This window comes from Megalopta genalis, chromosome 1, assembly GCF_051020955.1.
Source record: "Megalopta genalis isolate 19385.01 chromosome 1, iyMegGena1_principal, whole genome shotgun sequence".
NCBI classification, from domain to species: Eukaryota; Metazoa; Arthropoda; class Insecta; order Hymenoptera; family Halictidae; genus Megalopta; species Megalopta genalis.
The window spans coordinates 10250051-10274272 of NC_135013.1; the positions used below are offsets into that span (position 1 = coordinate 10250051).

The window sequence follows — 24222 nt, forward strand, 5'->3', positions numbered from 1 at the left end:
GATATCCTTCACTTAACGAATTTTACGCATTCGCGACAAAAATTTAGTCGCAATTTAAGATAGCAGAGGGATTAAAAGAATTTAACCCTTAGCGCTCCGAAGGCTCCGCTACGGAGACATTTGTCATTTGTTCCGTAACTCCGAAGGCTCCGCTACGGAGCGAAATGGTTTTAGCATACGTTATCGTCGGCGTTAGCAATTGTTATCTGTAGTTAAAACGTGCTGAGCCATTACGATTAAACCATTTTTTGACCTTTTCTATGGTCAGCAACATGGAGAAAAATGAATATTACGATGAGAATTTAGAGCCGAGCGATACCGAAGACGTATTTGATTTTGAAGAGTTAAAAGACATTGTGGAAGACAATGTTGGTTATGATTCTGACACTTCGAGTAGTAGTAGCGAAATTATGCTACCAAAGAGACGAAGAATGAGAATTATTGAAAGCGAAAGCGAAGATTCGTTACAAGACTTGGACGAATGGCACGATGTTACGGAAGAATTACATATTCCAGATAGAATACCTTTTAGCGTATTGCCACGGGTCATTGGACCACAAGTTCCTACAAACATTGAACAGCCGATACGATATTTTAAATTATTTTTCACGGGCGAATCGGTAAATGAAATTATAAAGGAAACCGACAATTACGCAGAAAATGTTCTAAACTTGAAAGAAATATCTAGTAACTCTATTTGGCAAAGCGAATACTGTGACACTTGTCCAAGTAAACCAAGAATGCACATGGGAGATTGTTACCAAAGATATCGCACCATGGTGAATTACAAAATTGAAAATTTATCTTTTATTTAGAATAGGAAAATGTATATTTATAAAATAAATAAAATCAAATGCATTCACGAGGGCGTGTAATCTTTTCCGCTCAAAATAAGACTTCCGTTATCTCAGGCGCTCCGTTCCAAAAATGTGCCGAAGTTGCTGGTAGACAGTACTCGAGAAACGCGTGGAGCGCAAAGGGTTAAAAAAATAACAACAAAAACAATATACAGTAAATTCTCGCTAATTGGCGCTCAGATTGTGCACAAAAATGGGAAACATTTGGGAAGAGGAGATATTATTATTATAGATATTATTATTCGAGCTTTGCGGCTCGTTCTTATAGTTGTGTCGAGAATCGGTAATAATCGTATTTTCTCTTCCTGAATTGTCCATTTTCGTGCGCAATCTGAGCGCGAATTCCAGAGAAATTACACTATTTTCAGACAATTGATTCAATCTCTGCGTCTTATAATTGACGATTTCTATTTTGCATAAAAATCCGTTGGCTGCTAATTATACGAACTAATAAAATCTCTTTTACGGCATTACTTTTATCCGAATATATTAAAAAGAATCGCGAGACAAGATCTTTCGTAAAATTTCAATTTCTGTGTCCGCCGTTTCGAATCAACTGGCACGAAGGATGCGGGAAAATAAACTGTCGTTTCATCTCGGCTGAATAATCAACGGGGAATAATCGGGGGGCAACTCCCCGAACGAGGACGAAGTGTCAGGTTTCGAGATATTTCGGTGATCATCGGGAATAAACGTGCAATTAAGATGCGGCATTTAACCGGCGAGAGATTTAATCTGGCGGAGGAATTACGGGCGGCAAGAAGTTCCTGGGAAACGCCTGTCATTTGGTGACCCAGATCGGCCGCGGCGGGAAGTCGGTGTGTTTCATTGATGGCCGGAAAGCTGATACGGTTTAACCGGTTTCCAGCCGGTAGGCACGCGCCGATAATGCGTGTGTACACACGTTTTCTTGCCTGTAACAGCGTCATCTAAATAACGCGCAAAGAGAACACCGTAAATTTAATTTTAGCGGCCGAACAGGTTTCCTCGGGCTGCGCGTAACCGCGTAACACCGTTCTGTTATCTGGATAGAGCGCCATGCGTCGCGAAAAAAGAAGGAACGAAAAAACGGATCGGTTACGCGGCGCGTACACGGCCGACTACTTAATCGAGGCGCGGCTGTTTTTCTCGCGGCTTTTTTTCTTGCGATTTTGCAACAATGCGGGTCAACGTGTCGGCCGCGGAGATAAAAATCGATGAATGCGAACGCACTCTGTGACGTAAACATTCGATAAATTATTGGACCGTGGACGTTCACGGTGAACAAAGTTACGTGCACCGAAGAGATGCGAGATGCAGAAGTTTTTCGTAAGAAATCATTTTCAACCCTTTGCACTCGAAGCTATTTTAACTGTAAATCTAAAATAATTCTCTTCCGGCTTATGGTAATTTCATTTTATACGACAAAGTGCATTTCACGCGTATGAAATCGAGTCTTGTGTGACTCGTACAACGATTATGCTTTTGACAATTTTTTAAATCTAAGCTTTGTTGATACAAAGATTACCTTAGAACGCGATACAACAAATTTTAGTTGTATAAAATGTATCTCAGAGTTATCACTCGAGTGCAAAGGATTAATTGGATAATTCCGACGAGGAAAAATAATAGAACGCTAAATTCTAGCGTCTACGATCACACGGCTGGATCGCTTTTGTCGTTGTAATCGCGTACAAATCGCGGTCTATTTGTTCATTCGCACACATTTCGACGCTGTTAAGCTGCGCATTTTCTGCATTTACGATAAAACCCGAGGAACGCGAACTCAGAGATCGCAGAGGATCTGCGGCAACGCAGTTAGGCGATTTTTAACTTTGCGAAAACGTTAAGGATGAAAATGAAGTTTCATTTAACTCGAGTCTGCTGCGACCGAGCCAGAGAATATTCGTCCCCCGCGAAGATCCGGCTGTTATAAAATGTTTATGCATCCGTTTCACTCTCGGCGAAAATCTTGCGCAAATCTTGCGGACTTTTTTCTTCCCCGGGATCGCCGGCCGACATCCGTGCGCCGCGTTCGCAATCCGAACATTGTCAGACCGAGGGTGGTTCGAGGGAAGCCTAAATCCTAAATCATTCTAACAAGTACAGTGTACGTGCTCGAGACGTTATGACGCGTTCCCATCGAACGTGAGCGAACCGCCGACCGAGCATAAGGGCTGGCGAGAATTTTATAACCGCGTTGTGGCGAACCATTTTTTTCTCTCTCCTCTCTTTTTTCCCCCGCAATTTTCGAGGTAAATGAAACGTGCCGGAGCTATTACCGTGGCCGCGCGCGCGGCGCGGAGACAGAGAAAAATACAATTGGTTGCACGGTTGTTCGAACACGGAGCATCGATCTCGCTCGCGCGCGAATCTCCTTCTAATTCGTCGATTTCCGCGATCTCGGCAAGTCCGCGACGAACATGGTCGAACGAAATACTCGTCCCCCCTCCTCTTTCCCCGGCAAATTTATTTTTTACATCTGTCGAATTCGACGCAATCCCGCCGGCCCCTTTGATTCGCCGGAATCGAGCTTTCCCATTTGCGGGGAACATTTTGATTTTGCAATTTTCCGATTCTTTCTCGTTCGGGACGCGAGGGGAAGGGGGAGAGAAGCACGGCGAAATTGAAAGCGACGCGAAATGCGTCGGGTTCCGTGCCAGGTTAAAAAACAGTATAACAGAATGATCGATAGTTACACGTTCGTAAACGTTCACGCCGGGAATAAAGAGCCGAAATAAAATCGAACCGGCGGGTCGTATTTTAAAAAGCAATGAAAACCGTGTCGGCCGCGCGTTACGAAGTCGAATGGACGTCGAATAGAACGGGGAAGAAGAACGATAGTTATATGTACACGCGACGACGAGTGTGTTCCCTTCTTCGTCGTCGTCGTCGTCGTCGAAAAAAACAAAGAACGCGATCGAATTCGTATAAAACGCGGCGCTTCAAATATTTACGCAACCGGAACGAGCGGCGATAAAACGCGCGTGTAAGCCGCTTCCCCCCTGAAAAATAAGGCTGTTCGGAGTGCCAATAAAATATCGGGCTGCGCTATCTTTAATTATATTACCGCTGCCTTTAATCCGCGCGATCGTGCGCGTACGGAGACGCCTCGATTCGGATCGGTTAACTTTCGAACGCAAGAATTACCCTTTCGGCGATACGCGGCGGGGACGGTGGTGTGTTCCAGGTGAAGAATTTAAACGGCTCTCGAGCGAGCGCATAATTTTTTTACGGCCGCCCGAGTATCAGGATCTCTTTTAAGAGCGCCGTTATTTTTTTCTCTCTCTTTCTTTTTACGACAAATGGATCCGCGTGTAAAGGCTCGTTTTACGCGAGCAGACTCCGGAATCGTGACCCCGCATCGGTCAAGGTCGTTCGGCCAATTAAGTAGGCGATCTTAGCTTCTCCAGGAGGCGGCGAACAAGCGCGACACGAGTTTCCTCTTCTCGTTGCCACGGCGCGCCGTTTCGCCGCAAAAATATCGCGTCAATTAAGAAAATGGCCGTCCATAGAACTGCGGCGGCGAATGAACGAGCGAAATAGCGAGCGAAATAGCGAGCGAAAGAGCGCGTTCAGCGACGAGCGAAAACATATTTTTTTGCTCGATCGGTCGCGGGCACCGTTTTGTCTTTTCTCGCGGAAAAACAGCGAGAGACCTCGCCCCTGTCCAAACAAGAGAGGAACACGGGCCAACATAAACGACTGCAGGCAAATGTTTGCTCGTGCTCGCTTGATCCAGCGGCGAAGTAGCAGCGACAAGGGAGGACACGCCGGGAATACGCGAATCGATGCGAAACGGCCCGCCAAATGGTTTGTCGCGCCTTTCCGCAGGGATTCCGTGTCTATCCCGGTGAAATGTGTCGCCGGTGAAATGGTCCTCGCCGAAGATTTATCATCTACTCGATAATCAGTCGAGGCGCCTGTGCTCGGGGACCGTGAGAACGCTATGCCGGCACGGTTGTGCTGCTGCTTTTTCAATATCATAGATAGATTATGAGAGGACGCGAAGCCGCGCGAGCGACTATTTCTGCGGCGAGACGGAGGAACCGCCGCGGAGTCGCAATTTCGATAAAATCGAGTCGACGCATTGATTGGACCGTAGTTAATTTACGCATCGATCGGAAAGAAAGCGTCGTCGGGGAAACAAGTTCCGCGAAGTCGATGAAATTATGCGATTTCAAACGCTGCGTCGATCGCCGTATGCCCGTTCAAGCGACGTCCGTTTCGACAAATTGAATTCTACCTAATTGACGCTCGGATTGTACACACAAATGGATAATTTGGGAAGTGTTTTTATTGTTATTTCTTTCGTGCCGCTTCTTCAATATCATAGACAGATTATAAGAGGACGCGAAGCCGCGCGAGCGACTATTTCTGCGGCGAGACGGAGGAACCGCCGCGGAGTCGCAATTTCGATAAAATCGAGTCGACGCATTGATTGGACCGTAGTTAATTTACGCATCGATCGGAAAGAAAGCGTCGTCGGGGAAACAAGTTTCGCGGAGTCGACGAAATTATGCGATTTCAAACGCTGCGTCGATGTCCGTTCAAGCGACGCCCTTTTTGACAAATTAAAGATTTATTAAATTCTATCTAATTGACGCTTAGATTGTACACACAAATGGATAATTTGGGAAGTGTTTTTATTGTTATTTCTTTCGTGCCGCTTCTTCAATATCATAGACAGATTATAAGAGGACGCGAAGCCGCGCGAGCGACTATTTCTGCGGCGAGACGGAGGAACCGCCGCGGAGTCGCAATTTCGATGAAATCGTGTCGACGCATTGATTGGACCGTAGTTAATTTACGCATCGATCGGAAAGAAAGCGTCGTCGGGGAAACAAGTTTCGCGGAGTCGACGAAATTATGCGATTTCAAACGCTGCGTCGATGTCCGTTCAAGCGACGCCCTTTTTGACAAATTAAAGATTTATTAAATTCTATCTAATTGACGCTTAGATTGTACACACAAATGGATAATTTGGGGAGTGTTTTTATTGTTATTTCTTTCGTGCCGCTTCTTCAATATCATAGACAGATTATAAGAGGACGCGAAGCCGCGCGAGCGACTATTTCTGCGGCGAGACGGAGGAACCGCCGCGGAGTCGCAATTTCGATAAAATCGTGTCGACGCATTGATTGGACCGTAGTTAATTTACGCATCGATCGGAAAGAAAGCGTCGTCGGGGAAACAAGTTTCGCGGAGTCGACGAAATTATGCGATTTCAAACGCTGCGTCGATGTCCGTTCAAGCGACGCCCTTTTTGACAAATTAAAGATTTATTAAATTCTATCTAATTGACGCTTAGATTGTACACACAAATGGATAATTTGGGAAGTGTTTTTATTGTTATTTCTTTCGTGCCGCTTCTTCAATATCATAGACAGATTATAAGAGGACGCGAAGCCGCGCGAGCGACTATTTCTGCGGCGAGACGGAGGAACCGCCGCGGAGTCGCAATTTCGATAAAATCGTGTCGACGCATTGATTGGACCGTAGTTAATTTACGCATCGATCGGAAAGAAAGCGTCGTCGGGGAAACAAGTTTCGCGGAGTCGACGAAATTATGCGATTTCAAACGCTGCGTCGATGTCCGTTCAAGCGACGCCCTTTTTGACAAATTAAAGATTTATTAAATTCTATCTAATTGACACTCGGATTGTACACACAAATGGATAATTTGGAAAGCGTTTTTATTGTTATTAACAATTGGCAACTATAAAAACGAGCCGCATGGCTCGAACGATTGTATTTCCTCTTCGCGATTCGGCCATTTTTGTGCACAATCTGGTAAATAGTTTCTTTTCACCGATAACGCCGCTCTTGAAACGTTTCAATTATATTTTGACGCCTTTTATGCACGTACGATCTTTTTTATCCTAAGCGAGACACATAAGCAACACGAAATATTTAACAAAATATACGCAACAGTTGTTCAGCCAGTTTCGCCGCGCCCTTAAAAAGGTGAAAAGTTAATTACTGTATGCAATTTTGCAATGCAATTAGAACAGTTCCGAGATGATACAGTTGTTCTTACGTGCCACATAATTGCGGCATTATTCATGGATCTACCGTAAATTCTTCCCAAATTGTCCTTCAGTTTAGAAACAAATATGGACAATTTGGGAAGAGGGAATACGATTGTTCGAGGCTTGCGTCTCGTTTTTATACTTGCCGATTGTCGACTGTAAAAATTCTGTAAAAATGAGCCGTCAGGCTCGAATAATTGGGCGTCAATTAGGTAGAATTTATAGTAATGTAAATAAAATTAATTAAAATAAAATTTTCCGCGCCTCTTAGTTTACTTTCATTTCTATGCTTTGATAACAGACGAATCAACCGCTCGTGTTCATCAAATTACGTATAAAATTCTTCGTCGGGCTTCTGACTCGTTGTTACACAGTCCAACAGGTGTTAACCCCTTGCAATGGGAATTTCCAGTAATAACCTGGTTCATTGAATTCGGAAAGAAAATTCTGTTCCTTTGCCCGCGATATTTACGACAATTCAAGGTTATCGAGTGGACAGACGGTGAATGTAAACTGTCTTCTTCTTCCAAGAAATTCTTCGGATCGAAGAGCTCGCGATATCATTGTACAACTCTGACGAAGATGGTACCGGCAAGGGGTTAAGAATCGTGCGTTGTCTCCGGTACCAACGAATCACAGCAGATCTTTGCGACTTTTCCCAAACGAACGGTTCTGTGTGTTCGATGAAACGGCGACAAGTATTCGCGACGGTATGTATAGCACTCGCGATTCTGTGATTAACAAGGGGCGCATTACGCGACAACGTTTAAAGTTGCCGGGCTGCTTCGAAAGCCGCGAAAAACGCAAGCAGCCCGGTCGGACTCCGTCGATATTGCGAAGCTTCGCGCATAAAAGCCCAGCCGTCGCCGTTTCACTTCGCGTTCCCAGAATGGACTCGGTCTGGTTTTATTAAACCGTCGTTCGCCGTTTATACGGAGAATACGGCGCGGCAACGAATAACCCTTTTCGCGCGGTATTATGCGTTTCTGCCTCGATTTACCGGCCCTGCGCCCTCCCACGATATCGTCCTCTCTCTCTCTCTTTGCTCGCTTGCTCTCTCTCTCTCTCTTTCTTTGCTCGCTTGCTCTCTCTCTCTCTCTTTCTTTTGCTCGCTTGCTGTCTCTCTCTCTTTCTTTTGTTCGCTCTCTTTTGCTCGCTTGCTCTCTCACTCTCTCTTTTGCTCGCTTGCTCTCTCACTCTCTCTTTTGCTCGCTCTCCTTTGCTCGCCTGCTCTCTCGCGCTCTCTCTCTCTCTCTCTCTCTCTCTCTCTCTTTTGCTCGCTCTCCTTTGCTCGCTTGCTCTCTCTCTCGCTCTCTCTCCTCTGCTCGCTTGCACTCTCTCTCTCTCTCTCTCTATCTCTTTTGCTCGCTCCCTTTTGCTCGCTTACTCTCTCTCGCTCTCTCTCTCTCTCTTTTCCTCCTTAGGGTCCCGGGCCAGGGGAAACTTGAACGAGAATCAACGTCCCTCGGCTATACTCGGCGGACGCGCATATTATGTTGGCGCTGCAGTCGGCGACCGAACTCAAAGCTCCTTACTTGGGAATTACCTTCTTCTTATTGGCTTAGGTGGCATTCATACGACCGCCTCGGCGACGACCGGCGCCGGGGCTACGTGATTTCTAAGGCCTGCCGGGAATAAAACACCGACGAAATGTTTAAACGAAATGAAAAACTTTCGGAGAACCCGCGCGCGGAACTCGCCGGCTCTCTTCAACCATCGTGGCACCGCGAACCAACCGACCGACCGACCCTCTTCCTCTCTTCCTCGCCGCGGCAGTTACCGCCCTGGAAATTCGAAAGTTCCTTTCAATCCTTCCGATCTCCCGGAATAAACGCGTTTCCTCGCTGACAACCGTTCCCTCCCGTTTCAACGAAATTTTGCTTTTTTACGCCAATTAAACAAGCCGGCGGACGCAGCGCAGCCTCTTTCTGTGGATCCGCTGGTTCTTCGGGGTCGACCCGGGTCTTGCGATCCCCGCCTAATTGGCCTCCGGACTGCGTCGTCCACGAGATGGGAAAGATTCGAGGGGCTCGAAGGTCGATTTCGGTTAAACGGAGAGTCTCGGCGCGGACGTATGTACCATCTTCGGGAGGGATCTTCTTGCAACGCCGGGTTGATAAAAATATATTCCGCGATATAATATCTTTATATACAGGGTGTCCCACAATTATTTTAACAGCCGAAAATGAGGGGTAGCTGAGGTCATTTGAAGTAACTTTTTCCTTTGCGAAAATGCAATCCGCGGCTTTGTTTACGAGTTATTAACGAAAAACACTGGCCAATGAGAGATGACGGTGCGAGAGAGAGGGTCCGCGAGAGAGTCCGCAGCACGAGGCTTTGACAGAAGGTCGGGACGGACTCGAGCTGCGATCGAAGTATTGAACAAGTCACAAGGCGAGAACTTTCCGGATTTTTTTAACTACATAACAGTGATATTTTTAAGAAAAACGCTGTTCACCTTTACTTTAGAACGTCTGAAGATTATTCACTAATTTTTCGGACTCGAAATAATATGTAGTTTAACCGTGACAGTCGTTTTAATTTTCTGGTGTGCATGACACCTTATGTGTACCATATGAAATTTTTATGCAAGGTGTATAGTGAAGATTAACGAATGATTTGCAAAGCTGATTTAATAATAAATAAGGGACGTAAAGGATTTGTTTATTAGAGAGATATGAAAAATATTATCAGTAAGAAACTCACCCATTTAGTTGAGGATGCATTTGCTGGCTGAAATTCATGATGTCGAAGGGCACTGACCTTGTACAACGTACAGCTGATCTTTCACTGCACTGTCACTAAACACTGATCACTTAATTAATCACTGATAATCCGAATCACTTGTGGATATTTAAGAAAGATCACTGAGACTCGTTCGCGGATAATCGTTTATTCGACGCGTTCGTTCGGAAGTCGACGTTTCACTGCCAAAAAATCGAGGCCTCGACCGTGGGCCCTTGTCGTTCGTCTTTCGGCCGTCCGAGGAAATAACACCCGATACTATTTTCTTCGAAGCGCAGGGTACCGCCGAATGAAATAAACAAGATATGCCGAGACGTAAACTGTGTCCGACCCGCTGTCACCCTGCGCTCTTAGAACGTAATTAATGGCCGTGCGAAGAAAATGGTATCGAGTGTCATTTCCTCGGACGGCCGAACGAAGAACAACAAGGACCCACAGTCAAGGCCTGAATTTTTCGGCAGTGAAACGTCGACTTCCGAACGAACGCGTCGAATAAACGATTATCCGCGAACGAGTCTCAGTGATCTTTCTTAAATATCCACAAGTGATTCGGATTATCAGTGATTAAATAACTGATCAGTGTTTGGTGACAGTGCAGTGTAAGTGAACTTCGCAAATAACCATACCAGAGGTTCCACCGACAGTATCCCTCGAATGTTGCGGTCATCGACCTGGGATCAGCTGTTCGTTGTACGAGGTCAGTACGTACGAGTCAGCAAATGCATCCTCAACTAAATGGGTGAGTTTCTTATCGATAATATTTTTCATATCTCTCTAATAAACAAATCCTTTACGTACCTTAACGCGATTATTTATTATTAAATCAGCTTTGCGAATCATTCGTTGAATTCTGTTCGTACACGGAATTATTTAAATTAAAATATCATTTACGAACTTTGTTAATCTTCACTGTACACCTTGCATAAAAATTTCATATGGTACACATAAGGTGTCATGCACACCAGAAAATTAAAACGGCTGTCATGGTTAAACTACATATTATTTCGAGTCCGAAAAATTAGTGAATAATCTTCAGACGTTCTAAAGTAAAGGTGAACAGCGTTTTTCTTAAAAATATCACTGTTATGTAGTTAAAAAAATCCGGAAAGTTCTCGCCTTGTGACTTGTTCAATACTTCGATCGCAGCTCGAGTCCGTCCCGACCTTCTGTCAAAGCCTCGTGCTGCGGACTCTCTCGCGGACCCTCTCTCTCGCACCGTCACCTCTCATTGGCCAGTGTTTTTCGTTAATAACTCGTAAACAAAGCCGCGGATTGCATTTTCGCAAAGGAAAAAGTTACTTCAAATGACCTCAGCTACCCCTCATTTTCGGCTGTTAAAATAATTGTGGGACACCCTGTATATAAAGGTATTTTCTGCTGATAATAGGGTGAAAGATATAATATAATATATATAATATATATGATAATATTATATAAATATATAATAGGCTGATAATAGACTGAAAGATATAATATAATATATATAATATATATGATAATATTATATAAATATATAATAGGCTGATAATAGGCTGAAAGATATAATATAATATATATAATAATATTATATAAAAAAAGATATAATAGGCTGATAATAGACTGAATTATGTTCAGTGAAATTGATTAGAATTGTCAGTACGAATTATATTTTGCTTTCGAGTTTATGCACGAAGTCCCGTAATTATGTTAACATCCAGAATGTTAATACTCGGTGATTCCTGAGGCCATTTGAAGAAACTTTTTCCTTTGCAAAAATGTAATCCGCGGCTTCGTTTACGAGTTATTAACGAAAAACGCTGACCAATGAGACGCGAGCTACGCTGGCGCGAGGTAGCCGAGCCAATAAGCGGAACTGTGCAGCGACCGCCCGGAGCCACTACCGAGGCTCGGTGGCCTCGCGGCGACTGATCTCGTCTCTCATTGGTCACCGTTTTTCGTTAATAACTCGTAAACGAAGCCGCGGATCGCGTTTTCGCAAAGGAAAAAGTTACTCCAAATGACTTCAGGAATTACCTTTTCTTGGTGATAACGTAATTATGGGATAGTCTGTATTAACATGAGTTAACCTTCAGCCTGCGATTGCTGGGTCTTCTGTGACCCTATATATTTGAATAGCTAGCTAATTAGTCAATTTTTGGCAATTGAATAAAATAAATGTCCATTATACAGGGAACAACGAAATGACTGAGAAGAATGTTTGAAGAAGAATGCTTCGGGAATGTTTGAAAAATTGTCGAACAAAGCACAGAATTGTTCTAAATATCGTAAATCGTATAGTTGTGAAAACGGTCCGCCGTTCGAGGGTTAAATAAAGATTTACCTCTTCCTGCAATAATTTTAATAAATCGAAAGTATCGTAACAAAATTGTTCAATCTTTCTGGCGTCCTCATTGCTCCGTATTTCGCCTGCCCATTGTTTCTCTCCTAAACGCATAAAATCCGCGCTCTAATGATGTGACTCAGACATTCATTCATTGAAACCGTTCCAAGTGTTCGTTACAAATTGCACAGTCGCATCCCACGTTTTCGATGAAAATCGAACGGTACACGCCGGACAGAAGCGTGTGTAACACAATGCAAGATGAACGAATGGATGACGTGCAACAGCTGCGCGTTTAATTGTCATTCGGAAATTACATGAAAAAAAAAGAAAGAAAGAAAGAAAGAAAGAAAAATGAATGAACTGTCGCGCGCACAGTGAATTTCTCCTGAATGGAACGTGTTTACTCTTTCATCGCGTTAACACGGCACTGATAAACAACTGTACAAAACTCTCTCTGCTCTCGCAACAATGCGAGTCAGCTGTGCCGACAATGAACAGTTGTAATAATTCCGGCGGGATCGGCTCCGGCGATTGTTACGCGAACATCACGGCGCACATTGTTGTTAATATTTCCCGGGACAAAAGTGCGTTTTATTCTTTCACGGCGTTTCGCGGAGTGCCTGCGACGAGGAAAAAGAAGGCGATCCGGCAGCAGCTTTGGCGAAGATCGCGTTTCACGACGCTTTAATGAAAGCTGCTCGGAGCCGGCAATCAGAATTTTTACGGTGTCGAGTTTCCTCTGGATAGTTCGACCTGATCCGAGCGTTGAACAAAAATTTGGGATGTTAATTAATTAATTATTATCCCTTGCATTAATCCCTTGCACTACGGCCTTTTTCACGGTTACGTTGATTGCTGTTTCTTCGTCGTCTCGATAGATTTTTATACAGAGAAAGCAAATAGATATTTATTGTTTGGCCGCCATCGCTTTTAACGTTTAAACATTGACAATAATCGAGAATCGAAATTTCATTTCATTTAGAGCAAACACGTTACATCCATGTTCGAGATCTTCGTAACGACTCCGGCGCGATATTATGGCGCAGGATCGCGATTGCAGCGTAAATGAATCAACCTATTGAACAAACTCGCGCACAGAGTTGGACAAATTTGATGTGAAATAATAAACGACAAATTTCAAATTAAATTAATATTTCATTCGCGAGTGTTAATTAAAATTTTTGCTTAATTAAAAGGTCACTCGAATAACTCCTACCTTTCATTTGCCAATCGAATGTTACTTTCCGCTTGGATTTTAGAAGAAAACGAATTACGAATCATTTTTTGCTTCTCCTTCGTCCGTTTACATTAAACAATGGATATTACGTACATTAATTTTGTAAATCAAATGTCACTTTTTATACGAGTTCAGATGATAAGCAAACAGTAAGTAATTTTTATACTTTTCTCGTTCATCGTCGAATAAATATCAATATTCATTTATCATTCTTGAAGAACTTGCACTTTTGCGCACTGAATGACGTCGCTTATAGCTTAGGGCGATTGAATACCATTATTTTGAATACCATTTTATATGCTCGACGCGTTGCACCGAATAAATAGTAACAAGCAATTAAATGATAATTAATAAGTAACAATTGATACTGCATTTACAAATGAGAAATAAATTGTATCATTTTCAATCGTTCATTTGGATCTACATAAATAATAAGTAATTATCTTTGTCCTCTATTTAAACATCCGAACGACAAATCATTTATTTAAATAATCATACAAATGAACGCATTTACTTAAATAATGCTAAACTCTGCTCGCGTAAACGCGTCATCGAGAGCGATTACGTTTCAGAAGGTTAAAAGTTAAAAATACTCGTGTCGCGGGGCACCTCTAGAACACTATTAAACATTCAAAAACTGTCCGAATTATCTAAAGAGCATTTAACCCTTTACACTCGAGTGATGACTCCAAGGCGCCGTTGAAAATTGTGTATGTCAGGTTTCAAAATAATTTGATTAATCAAATATGTTTATACAGGGTGTCCCAAAAATGTCTCGCAATCCGAAAGTGGCGGGTTCCTCGGGTCATTCGAAGCAACTTTTTCCTTTACAAAAATTTTCTCCGAGGCACCGTTAACGAGTTATTAACGAAAAACAGTGACCAATGGGAGGCGAGCTCGGCTGGCGCGAGGTGGTCGAGTCAACAGCGCCAGCGGTCGAGCGGTCGAATCCCAGCGCAACCGGCGCGAGGCGGCCGAGCCAACGACGTCAGCGGTCGAGGCGGCCGAGCCAACGGCGCCAGCGGTCGAGCGGTCGAATCCCAGTTCCGCCGATTGGTTTTTCGTTAATAATTCGTAAACAAAGCCACGGGTTGCATTTTCGCTAAGGAAAAAGTTACTTCAAATGATCCCAGAAACTTCTCATTTCCGGTTCGCGAGACATTTTTGGGACACCCTGTATATTTGTTACTATTTCAACGATATCTACAAATTTTTACAATGAGAAGTAGTCAAAATTGATAATACATTAACAATTTTTACTACGGAGCCCCGTACGCAATCGCGTATCAAAATGAGCTCAGCTGGCGCGAGGCGATCGAGCCAATGAGCGGAACTGGGCTTCGCGCGCTGGTTGGCTGGGCCGCCTCGCGTCAGCCGTATTCGATTCTTATTGGTCACTGTTTTTCGTTAATAACTCGTTATCGGTGCGTCGGAGAAAATTTTTGTAAAGGAAGAAGTTGCTTCAAATGATCCGAGGAACCCGCCATTTCCGGATTGCGAGACATTTTTGGGACACCCTGTATTTCGAAGGGCTGTTGAGAGCGTAAACTGTTGTACGAGTCACAAAATTCATTTTCATATGCATAAAATGAGCGCTAGGTTGTATAAAATAGAAAAATCGTGGGTCGGAAAAACTATTTAAAATTTTCCGTTAATTTCGCTCCGAGTGCAAAGGGTTAATCACGAAGCTGATGCAAGGATTGCTTCTGTCCGTGTTTGCGAATCTGTCGGCCGTGAAAATGGCGTTCGTGCGTCTGCGGCCGATCTTCCGCGGCCGGCGGCCTAATGACTATTGTTTAAAAACGTTCGGAGCACCGAGAGCCGGCCGTAACCCGATCGCGGTATGCTCCGGGGGGAAAAAGGATATAATTTTCAGGAAATATTTCGTTACGGTGCATCGGGTAATTGAGTTAACTGGCCGGGAAGGCGTGCAGCGTCGGCGAGAGGTAAACCGAAGCCTGGACGAAGACGGCTTCGGGGAGAGCATGGGGGAGAAAAGAGAGAGAGAGAGAGAGAGAGAGAGAGAGAGAGAGAGAGAGTGCTAGAGAGATGGAGAGAAGAGAGAGAGAGAGAGAGAGAGAGAGAGAGAGAAGAGCCGAGTTCGGGCCAACTTCGGATCAGGTTCGGGTCAGAAACCTGCCGGAGACGAGGCGCAGACGGGCGGCTAGAAACGGGACTCTTCTCTCTGCTCTTCTCTCCCCGCCATTATAAAATTACGCTCCGAGACATTCTCGAGGACGCGAGACGCCGCGGCGCGGCACGGCGACACGAAATTTTCACAGCGAGAACACACCCTCCTGCCATAATTTCGCGGAAACTTTCCGCCGGTCTGCGAGAGAGAGCGCCGCCCCCCATGCAACTCGGTCAAACTGTCGTCCAGAAACCATCGGAACTGCGAAAAGAGTTCGCCGACATAGAATTGCATGGTTCCACGATGGCCCCGAGAATGGTGGTGTCTCTCAAAAGTGACCCTAATATCTTTCCGATGTCGCTTCGCAGGAGTTTAAGGGACACCGACCGCCGCGCAGCTTCGGCATTAACTGGACCAAAGTGTTCGCCGAGGAATCACCGAGATTAAGCGGCTCGATCGAGGCCAGAGAGTCGCGTGGATTCCCGATCCCCTCGTGGAACGGAGGTCGTGCACAAAAGCGATGCTAATTGCTTTTCGATCTCGTTCCGCGAGAACGAAAGCACATTAAGCAAGTTCGTTATTAAATGAATCGAACCGTCGCCTCGGTGTCGTCGGGGTTAAAAAAACAAGTTCGACGACGTGGATTCTCCGCGGAATAGAGAGGACTCTCGGTGTTCATAGAAAACTGGAGAATTCGCGAAATCGAGGCTAATCGTTCTTCAATTTTAATCAACAGTAATGAGCAGACATTAGGTAACGTTGTTATTAAAGTATATAAATATACTATTATTTATATATATATTGCTAGTATTACTAGTTACTATATAGTTACTATAATATAATATAATAGTTATTATATTATATATATGTATAATAACTATTATATTATATTATAGTAACTATAGTAACTAGTAATGCTAATATAATAATAATACTAATAACTAATAGTATAGTAACTATAATAATAATAGTATATAATAGTGTTATTATATACTATTATTATTATAGTTATATATATATATATAATATATTTAGTTGTTATAAAAGTTAATAACTAAATTAGCTATTAACTATAATATATATATATATATATTATAAATCATTAATAATATCATTAATACTATACAAAAAAAATATTATACATTATATAATTATATAATATGATTATCGTCTTAGAATCATGGAGATTGGACGACATAGAATTGAATGGATTCTCAATGCTCGCAGAACGAAGACATAAACGCGACAGTAATTGTTTATCGATAGACTGCGGATTTCAAGGATTTATGACAAAACTTAGTACATCGACAGCAAAACAGCAAAATTATTTGAACAATTTAAAACTGCCATTGTGATCAACGTCAACTCGTTGGAACGATTAAGATAAGAAATAAACGTCCACGTAGGTTCTGCATGTTGCATCGAACACGAACAATTTTCATTTTGCAGAAAAGTCCGCACAGGAGAGGAAATACAGTAAAAATGACTTCGTTGTTAACTGGACGAAACCATGATCACGAAACCATGCTCATCGAGATTGGAAAACAATGACGTAGAAGTCCAAGGATCTTCGACGGCCGAAGGATTAGAAATTTACCAATGTGATCCCAATTTACATATCCGACGTCGCTCCGGAGAAATTAACAACAGTCGCTGGGTAGCGCCGCTATTAACCCTTTGCACTCGAAGCTATTTTAACTGTAAATCTAAAATAATTTTTCCAACTTATAGTATTTCTATTTTATATGACAAAGTGCATTTTATGCATATGAAATTGACTCTTGTGACTCACGCAACAGTTGAATCTAAACTTTGTTAATATAAAGATAATCTGACAACGTGATATAACAAATTTTAATGGTGCCACGGAGTCATCACTCGAGTGCAAAGGGTTAAGAGACCGTCGAGAGACCAACGGAGAAGAACACGTTCGGCGACCGAGCATCGAATTAGGGAAATTAAAAAAGCATCAAGTGGATTTATCGGCGAAATGAAGTTAAACAATTCTGCCGGTTCTCCCGGCGGCACTCGCAGTTTCATTTCCACCCTGTTTTTAGTGTTTCATATAACGTTGATCGATTAACAAATATTGAACCCGACCAATCATCCCGAAGCCATTGATATTAAAAAGCAAGCTTGATGAAACAACATCGAACGAACGGTACTCTCTGCTGTTCCCGCGTAAAGCGATGTTCCGCGGATTTCAATAATATCTATAATTGTATCTTTTAATGTAATTGTGGCGGAACGAAAGTACATTAAACAGCTTTATTGTTAAACGAAATCAATTGTCCTGGAAACGATCCAGATTAAAACAAGAGGGCCGATGGAATAAAATCGAACGGTCGCTGCTGACCTCTCCAAAATACATCGATGTAGTTACACGGGACAGTGGAGTTGCAAAAAAAAAACGCGGATTCCGAGGTTTCAGCGATCCTTCGCACTCGGAGAATTTTCATAAATCGCTGACAAAAACGATTCAACGTTAGAAATAATTATTGCGTTTAAATAGAATTCGATACGAACAATTGCAGCGACGCAGATTTTGTGGAACAAATATTGTCAATATTTGAAGCATAAAACCTGTGACGCTGCAATTCTTATGCAATTCTATTTAAATGCAGTAATTATTATAGAATTGGCTAAAAACAATTGCAGCGACGCAGACTTTATGGAACAAATATTGTGAAGATTTGAAGCATAAAACCTGTGTCGCTGCAATTCTTATGCAATTCTATTTAAACGCGGTAATTATTATAGCATCGGCTAAAAACAATTGCAGCGACGCAGATTTTATGGAACAAATTTTGTGAATATTTCAAGCATAAAACCTGCGTCGCCGCAATTCTTATTCAATTCTATTTAAACGCGGTAATTATTATAGAATCAGCTAAAAACAATTGCAGCGACACAGACTTTATGGAACAAATATTGTGAATATTTGATGCATAAGATCTGTGTTGCTGCAATACTTATGCAATTCTATTTAAACGCAGTAATTATTATAAAATCGGCTAAAAAAGCTTGCAGCGACACAGATGTAATGAAACAAATATCATTAATTTTTAAAAGCACCGCGATTATAACAACGCATACTTATGCTGTAGTAGTAGCAGCATAATTTTGGAAGTACAGTAATGTTTCTCTAATTGACGCTCTGATTGTGAGGAAAAATGGACAATTTGGGAAGAGGAGATACGATTCATTTGAGTCTTGCACCTCGTTTTTATAATTACCGATTTTCAACAATTATAAAAACGAGACGCAAGACTCGAATAATCGTGTCTCTTCCTCCCAAATTGTCCATTTTTGCGCGCAATCTAAGCGTCAGTTAGGGAGACATTACTGTACCACTGTTATCGATAGCATTTCCCAAGAATGGACGTCCGATTGAAAAGGGTTAAAGGCGACGCGGGCCCTTTTATAAAGCACGCGAGACACTCGACACAGCCGTAGATTCCCGGGATATCGTTGTTTTGCGTTACGGCTTTAAATAACAACGCGCTGGGAAATTCATTCGACCGGCTTCGCCTCGTAAAACAGCGGAATCCCGTGTTTCATTTGGCTCGGCTCGCCTTGGTTTTTACATTCGCGATACATATATCATTCCCGTCGAACTTGAAAATTGCCGCGGTCTCGCGTATAAAAATGCGCGCCGGCACCATAATTTTCGCGGCAGAGAGTTCCTCGACGGTGTTAGACGCGCAAGAAGCGACGATCAAACGACGCGACGGGATCGCGTTCGTAAATCACGCCGTCATTACTCTCCGTTGACTCATTGTGCGCGCGTGTTATTTTAACGATGAATTATACGACATTTTTATCCGACTAATAAACAAGACAAGGGGCGTCGCGCGACACAGATATATACAGAGACAACGTCGAACTGCTCTTTCTTTTTTTTTTTTATCACCGAATCATGAATCAGACGGATTTTTGCAATCGGACGAGAGAATCGGTTCGATCGTTTTCGTGCACGGTGCTTCGAAACGGAACACTCTTTGCGGGATCGCGCAGAAAATCGGCCGGAATCAAGCAGGAAAACGTCCGGAGGCCTGCGACAAAAACCGGACAAATATTTTCTAAATTTTACAAGCTATGCTAAACTCACAGATTCCAAGATCCTTTAATTTCTGCCGCTTTTATCCTTTCATTTTCTTTTAATTTTTTAATTGTTATTAATTTTTAATTTTTAACTATTATAATTATTATTAATTTTTAAATTTGATCCTTTAATTTCTGCCGCTTGCAAAATTCGATTTGAAAAATTTTCCAATCAACTGCGAGATATTATAATGAAAATCGTAAAAGGGTCTAGAGATTCAATTGTTCCAACATCTCGAACAGCGTCTCGTTTCAACGCGATTTAATTGTTCGCGCGTCTCAATGAAAAGGTCGTTCCCGATATTAAAAAAGTTATCGGACACCGTCTCGTTCGGAACGACATTCCACGGCTCCGCGGCGTTCTCTCCGACAAAAACAGAACAATAATTAACGGGGAGATTAAAGGAGATTGGAAGCCGTCGATACTTTCAATTATCCGTGAATCACGGTCGACGCGCGATCCGCGCGAGCATAATGGCGGTTTCACGTTGACTCTAATCAGGGAAATTTAAATCACGCGGAGCCGTAATTTCCGACGGTTTAAATTAAAGATAGCCGGCTGCGTCGGGGCCCATTATAAATTGGACTTAGCCCCGGCTCGGTTCCGCGATGATAGAGACTCGGGTTCGGTTATTGTTGCGCCTGTCCGCTGATAAACGTTAACCGGGGCACGTTCAGGTCGCTAATGAGATCAAGGCATGCTACGCCGATACATCGATGCGACCGATATTATCAGCCGCTCGGAAATTGATGGGTAGCCCCGCGTACCAAGAAATTCGACGGTTAATCGTCTACAAGCGAAACCATCTCGGCGCGTGGTAATTAATTAGCCGCGTTAATTATTTTCGCCGGAAAATGCTGCGGGAACAAACCGGCGCGCGGCCGCACGTCGGACGAAAAAAATCGCGCCGCGGGCCTTCGTCGGCGGCCACGTTAGATGCCCGCTGTGAAACCTATCGGGGAAGAGAAATGAGACTCCATTTTTATGGACGATTGACTTTCCGAGGCTTTGGGAATTGGAGCACGATCACCATTGTTCTAGAAGTTACAGAAGTTACAGAAAGGTTGCAGAAAAGTTCCAGAAAGGTTCCAGAAAGGTTCCAGGAAAGTTACAGAAAGGTTTTAGAAAAGTTCCAGAAAGGTTCCAGAAAGGTTCCAGGAAAATTGCAGAAAGGTTCCAGAAAAGATCCAGAAAGGTTCCAGAAAGGTTCCAGAAAAGTTCAAAAAAAGGTCCAGAATAGTTCCAGAAAAGTTCCAGAAAGATTCCATAAAAGTTCGAGAAAGATTCCAGAAAAGTTCCAGAAAGGCTCCAGACAAGTTCCAGAAATGTTCCAGGAAGGTTTCAGAAAAGTTCCAGAAAAGTTCCAGAATTTGCAGAAAAGTTCCGCAACACTGTTCTGGTCACTCGGAGATCAATATGAAAAAGTTCAGCTTATGCTAGTTTATCAGTCTTACGAAACCAGTGAAGAAGTGTCTGTGATTCTAATATAGAAAAGTGCTCTTCATTTTTATTAATATACCTGTTTTCTATTATTTGAAATAATTTACAATGTCGTGAATGAACGAAGATCCGCAATATATTCATTAAACTTTTCGATTCTATTGTAACAAAGTGAGCCATAAACAATCTCAGCTTCTAGAAGTAACTTCCCCATCGATGCCTATATCATCGATACAAGGAACCCAAGAAATTTACTTGAAAATGAATGTGCTCCAAGAATCGGCAAAGATGCGACCGTTTTTGGCGATTAAACAGCAGGATCGTAACGCGCGGAGAATACATTTTTTTTTTCCAAGTTACTTTTATAAAATAATCCACGGAAATGAGAATTTGCACGAATCTCTGCGCTATCATAAGCAGATTACGCGGCGGCAATAGCAAATTAAAAATTCTCTACCTCGGCTTGCAACAAACAGCAGTGAAATGAAAATTAATTTTCGTTCCTAACGTGTTTAATAAGGCGAAGATAATCGAACAGCATTGCACAATCTATCCTTCGCATTTGCAGTTTCGTATTCAGTCTACTCACTTTTCTCGTGAATGCATAAAATCCGCAGTCTAATGATTACATTATACAGTTTTTCAATTACCTTTTCAAAGCGTTGAACAGCGTAGCACCATGCAATCGTATCCAAAGAAATCGGCACAATTTTTCCAATAAAATCGAACCTGGAAAATAAAGATTTATCGTTAGAACGACTTCATTCTGCGATGCTAACAGTGCTATAAACATAGTATATCATTCTGCATTGTATAGTATAGTATAGTATAGTATAGTATAGCATAGTATAGTATAGTATAGTGTAGTATAGTATAATATAGTATAGTATAGTATATAGTATAGTATATAGTATAGTATAATATAGTATAGTATATAGTATAGTATAATATAGTATAGTATATAGTATAATATAATATAGTATAGTATATAGTATAGTATAGTATAGTATAATATAGTATAGTATATAGTATAATATAGTATAGTATAGTATAGTATAGTATAGTATAGTATAGTATAGTATAGTATAGTACAGTATATAGTATAGTATAGTATAGTATATCATCCTACATTGTTGTAATATATTTGTATAATGTATAAAATTAGATTCTAGAACCCATTGTTCTCGAAAACAGCAATTCATCGTTCTACTAAGGTCTTTTTTTTACATTCGCTTGACATTTTAATTTAATTATTTCGAGGGAAGTATGCGAGAATGCTTGATCTGTCTGAATCTTAAAATTTGGGAAACAAATTATTCGCGAAACGCGAAGCAACGGACAAAGGGAGCTGCGAACAAAATTAACAATGCAACGCGTGCGTGGCAAAAGAAGAGGCAAATTTTAATACGACACGGTACGCACGCCCATTGAAACGCAGACATTTTCATTACACTCGTGTTGTTTTAAAACAGTAAATCAATTTTTAAACTTGTTTTTACCGGATCGTCGAAAGAAAATTTGTTATTCAAATTCCTCGCGGCAGAAACTCTTCTGCGCGCAAAGACAATTAAAAACAACTCGAAATTTAATATAATTTACACTGTTCACAACTTTGCTAATCTAGTCTTAATAATTTGTACATTCAAAACGATGATTATTAATTATTTAATAATTTAAGTTTATTATATATATTATTATTATATTTATTAATTATTTAATAATTAGTTAATAATTTAACCCTCCAGAAATTCTTCCAAAAGTTCCAGAAAGGTTCCAGAAAAGTTCCAGAAAAATTTCAGGAAAGTTCCAGAAAAATTCCACAAAAGTTCCTAAAAAGTTCCAGAAAGGTTCCAGAAAGGTTCCAAAAAAGTTCCAGAAAGGTTCCAGAAAGGTTCCAAAAAGGTTCCAGAAAGGTTCCAAAAAGGTTCCAAAAAAGTTCTAGAAAGGTTCCAAAAAAGTTCCAAAAAGGTTCCAGAAAGGTTCCAAAAAAGTTCCAGAAAGGTTCCAAAAAGGTTCCAGAAAGGTTCCAAAAAGGTTCCAAAAAAGTTCTAGAAAGGTTCCAAAAAAGTTCCAAGAAGGTTCCAGAAAGGTTCCAGAAAGGTTTCATAAAAGTTCCAGAAAGGTTTCAGAAAAGTTCCAGAAAGGTTCGCGAAACAACGGACAAAGGGAACTGCGAAAAAAATTAACAATGCAACGCGTGCATGGCAAAAGAAGAGACGAATTTTAAAACCACACGGAACGCACACCCATCGAAACGAAGACATTTTTGTTTAATAAAATGTACACTGTTCACAACTTTGCTAATCTAGTCTTAATAATTTCTACATTCAAAACGATGATTTAGTTAATAATTAAACCCTCGGGAAATCCTTCTACGCGCATAGAAAATCGAAGATAGCTTGAAACGCAATAAAATATATAACACGGGATTCATAATTATTCTTCGCCAATTGAGTTTTAATCATTTCTAAATTCATAACAAAATTCGGTTTAACTCGGTTAATATAATCGTCGATAATTTATAAATCAACACCTTTTCTGTCCCACGGTATTTCCGTTTAATTTCGTATTTCCAATAATTACCCTTTAACAGTTTTCGAAAGGTAGGCAAAGGTAACGCGTCAGAACTACATCGAAACATGTTCTAGCAATTTCAAGGAGGCCCTTCATAGTCGTCGCACGAGTGCAACGGGTTAACAGACGTTCATCGAGTTTGAACTCCGTTGATCTCCGCCGTCGGAGTCGTCGATATTCGATACATCCACCACGTGCCGCGACAGGGATAAAAATGTTAATTAAAGCTGCTCGGTCGCGGCGGTCCCGCTCGCGCAAAACGCAGCAACGCCGTTCGAACAGGCCCGTAAGAAATTATTAATTACACCTATCGGCGCGGCCTCGCATCAGCGTCGACCTGTAATCGACGGTAACCCGTGCCCGGAGCCTGATCGACGGTAATTTATGACCGCCTAATGTAACCCGATATATTTCTTATCGAGCCCTAAACGCGAGCAACCCTTCCCCCCGGCACGGAGGGAGGAGGGGGAGCCAGGAAGTTACGCCCCCGATCCTCTTTCTCCGCTGTGGCTGGCCTTAATATTCTAACGCGGGAGAGCCTATCTTTCCAGAAAGCTCCGGATATCGTGCGAGTAGGCTAGCATAAGGAGACTATACAGGGTGTCCCAGAAATGTCTCGCAAAATGAGAAGTTCCTGGGGTCATTTGAAGGAACTTTTTTCCTTAGCGAAAATGCAACCCGTGGCTTCGTTTACGAATTATCAACGAAAAGAAAACACTGACCAATGAGAGGCGAGAGCTTGCCTAGCGCTTGGCGGCCGAGCCAATCAGCGCACGAGGCCCAATTCTGCTCATTGGCT

The 24222-nt window shown here is 42.2% G+C and overlaps 1 protein-coding gene across 6 annotated transcripts in view; it reads right to left on the reverse strand.

The window, feature by feature from the left end:
* LOC117228856 (uncharacterized) overlaps nucleotides 1-24222 on the reverse strand; it is a 502447-nt gene that overhangs the window by 73482 nt on the left and 404743 nt on the right. For all 6 annotated transcript variants that reach the window (XM_033484876.2, XM_033484875.2, XM_076521010.1 and 3 more), the window contains one exon: nucleotides 21500-21578. The gene's annotated coding sequence lies outside the window, so the exon portion shown is untranslated. The remainder of the gene's footprint in view (nucleotides 1-21499; nucleotides 21579-24222) is intronic.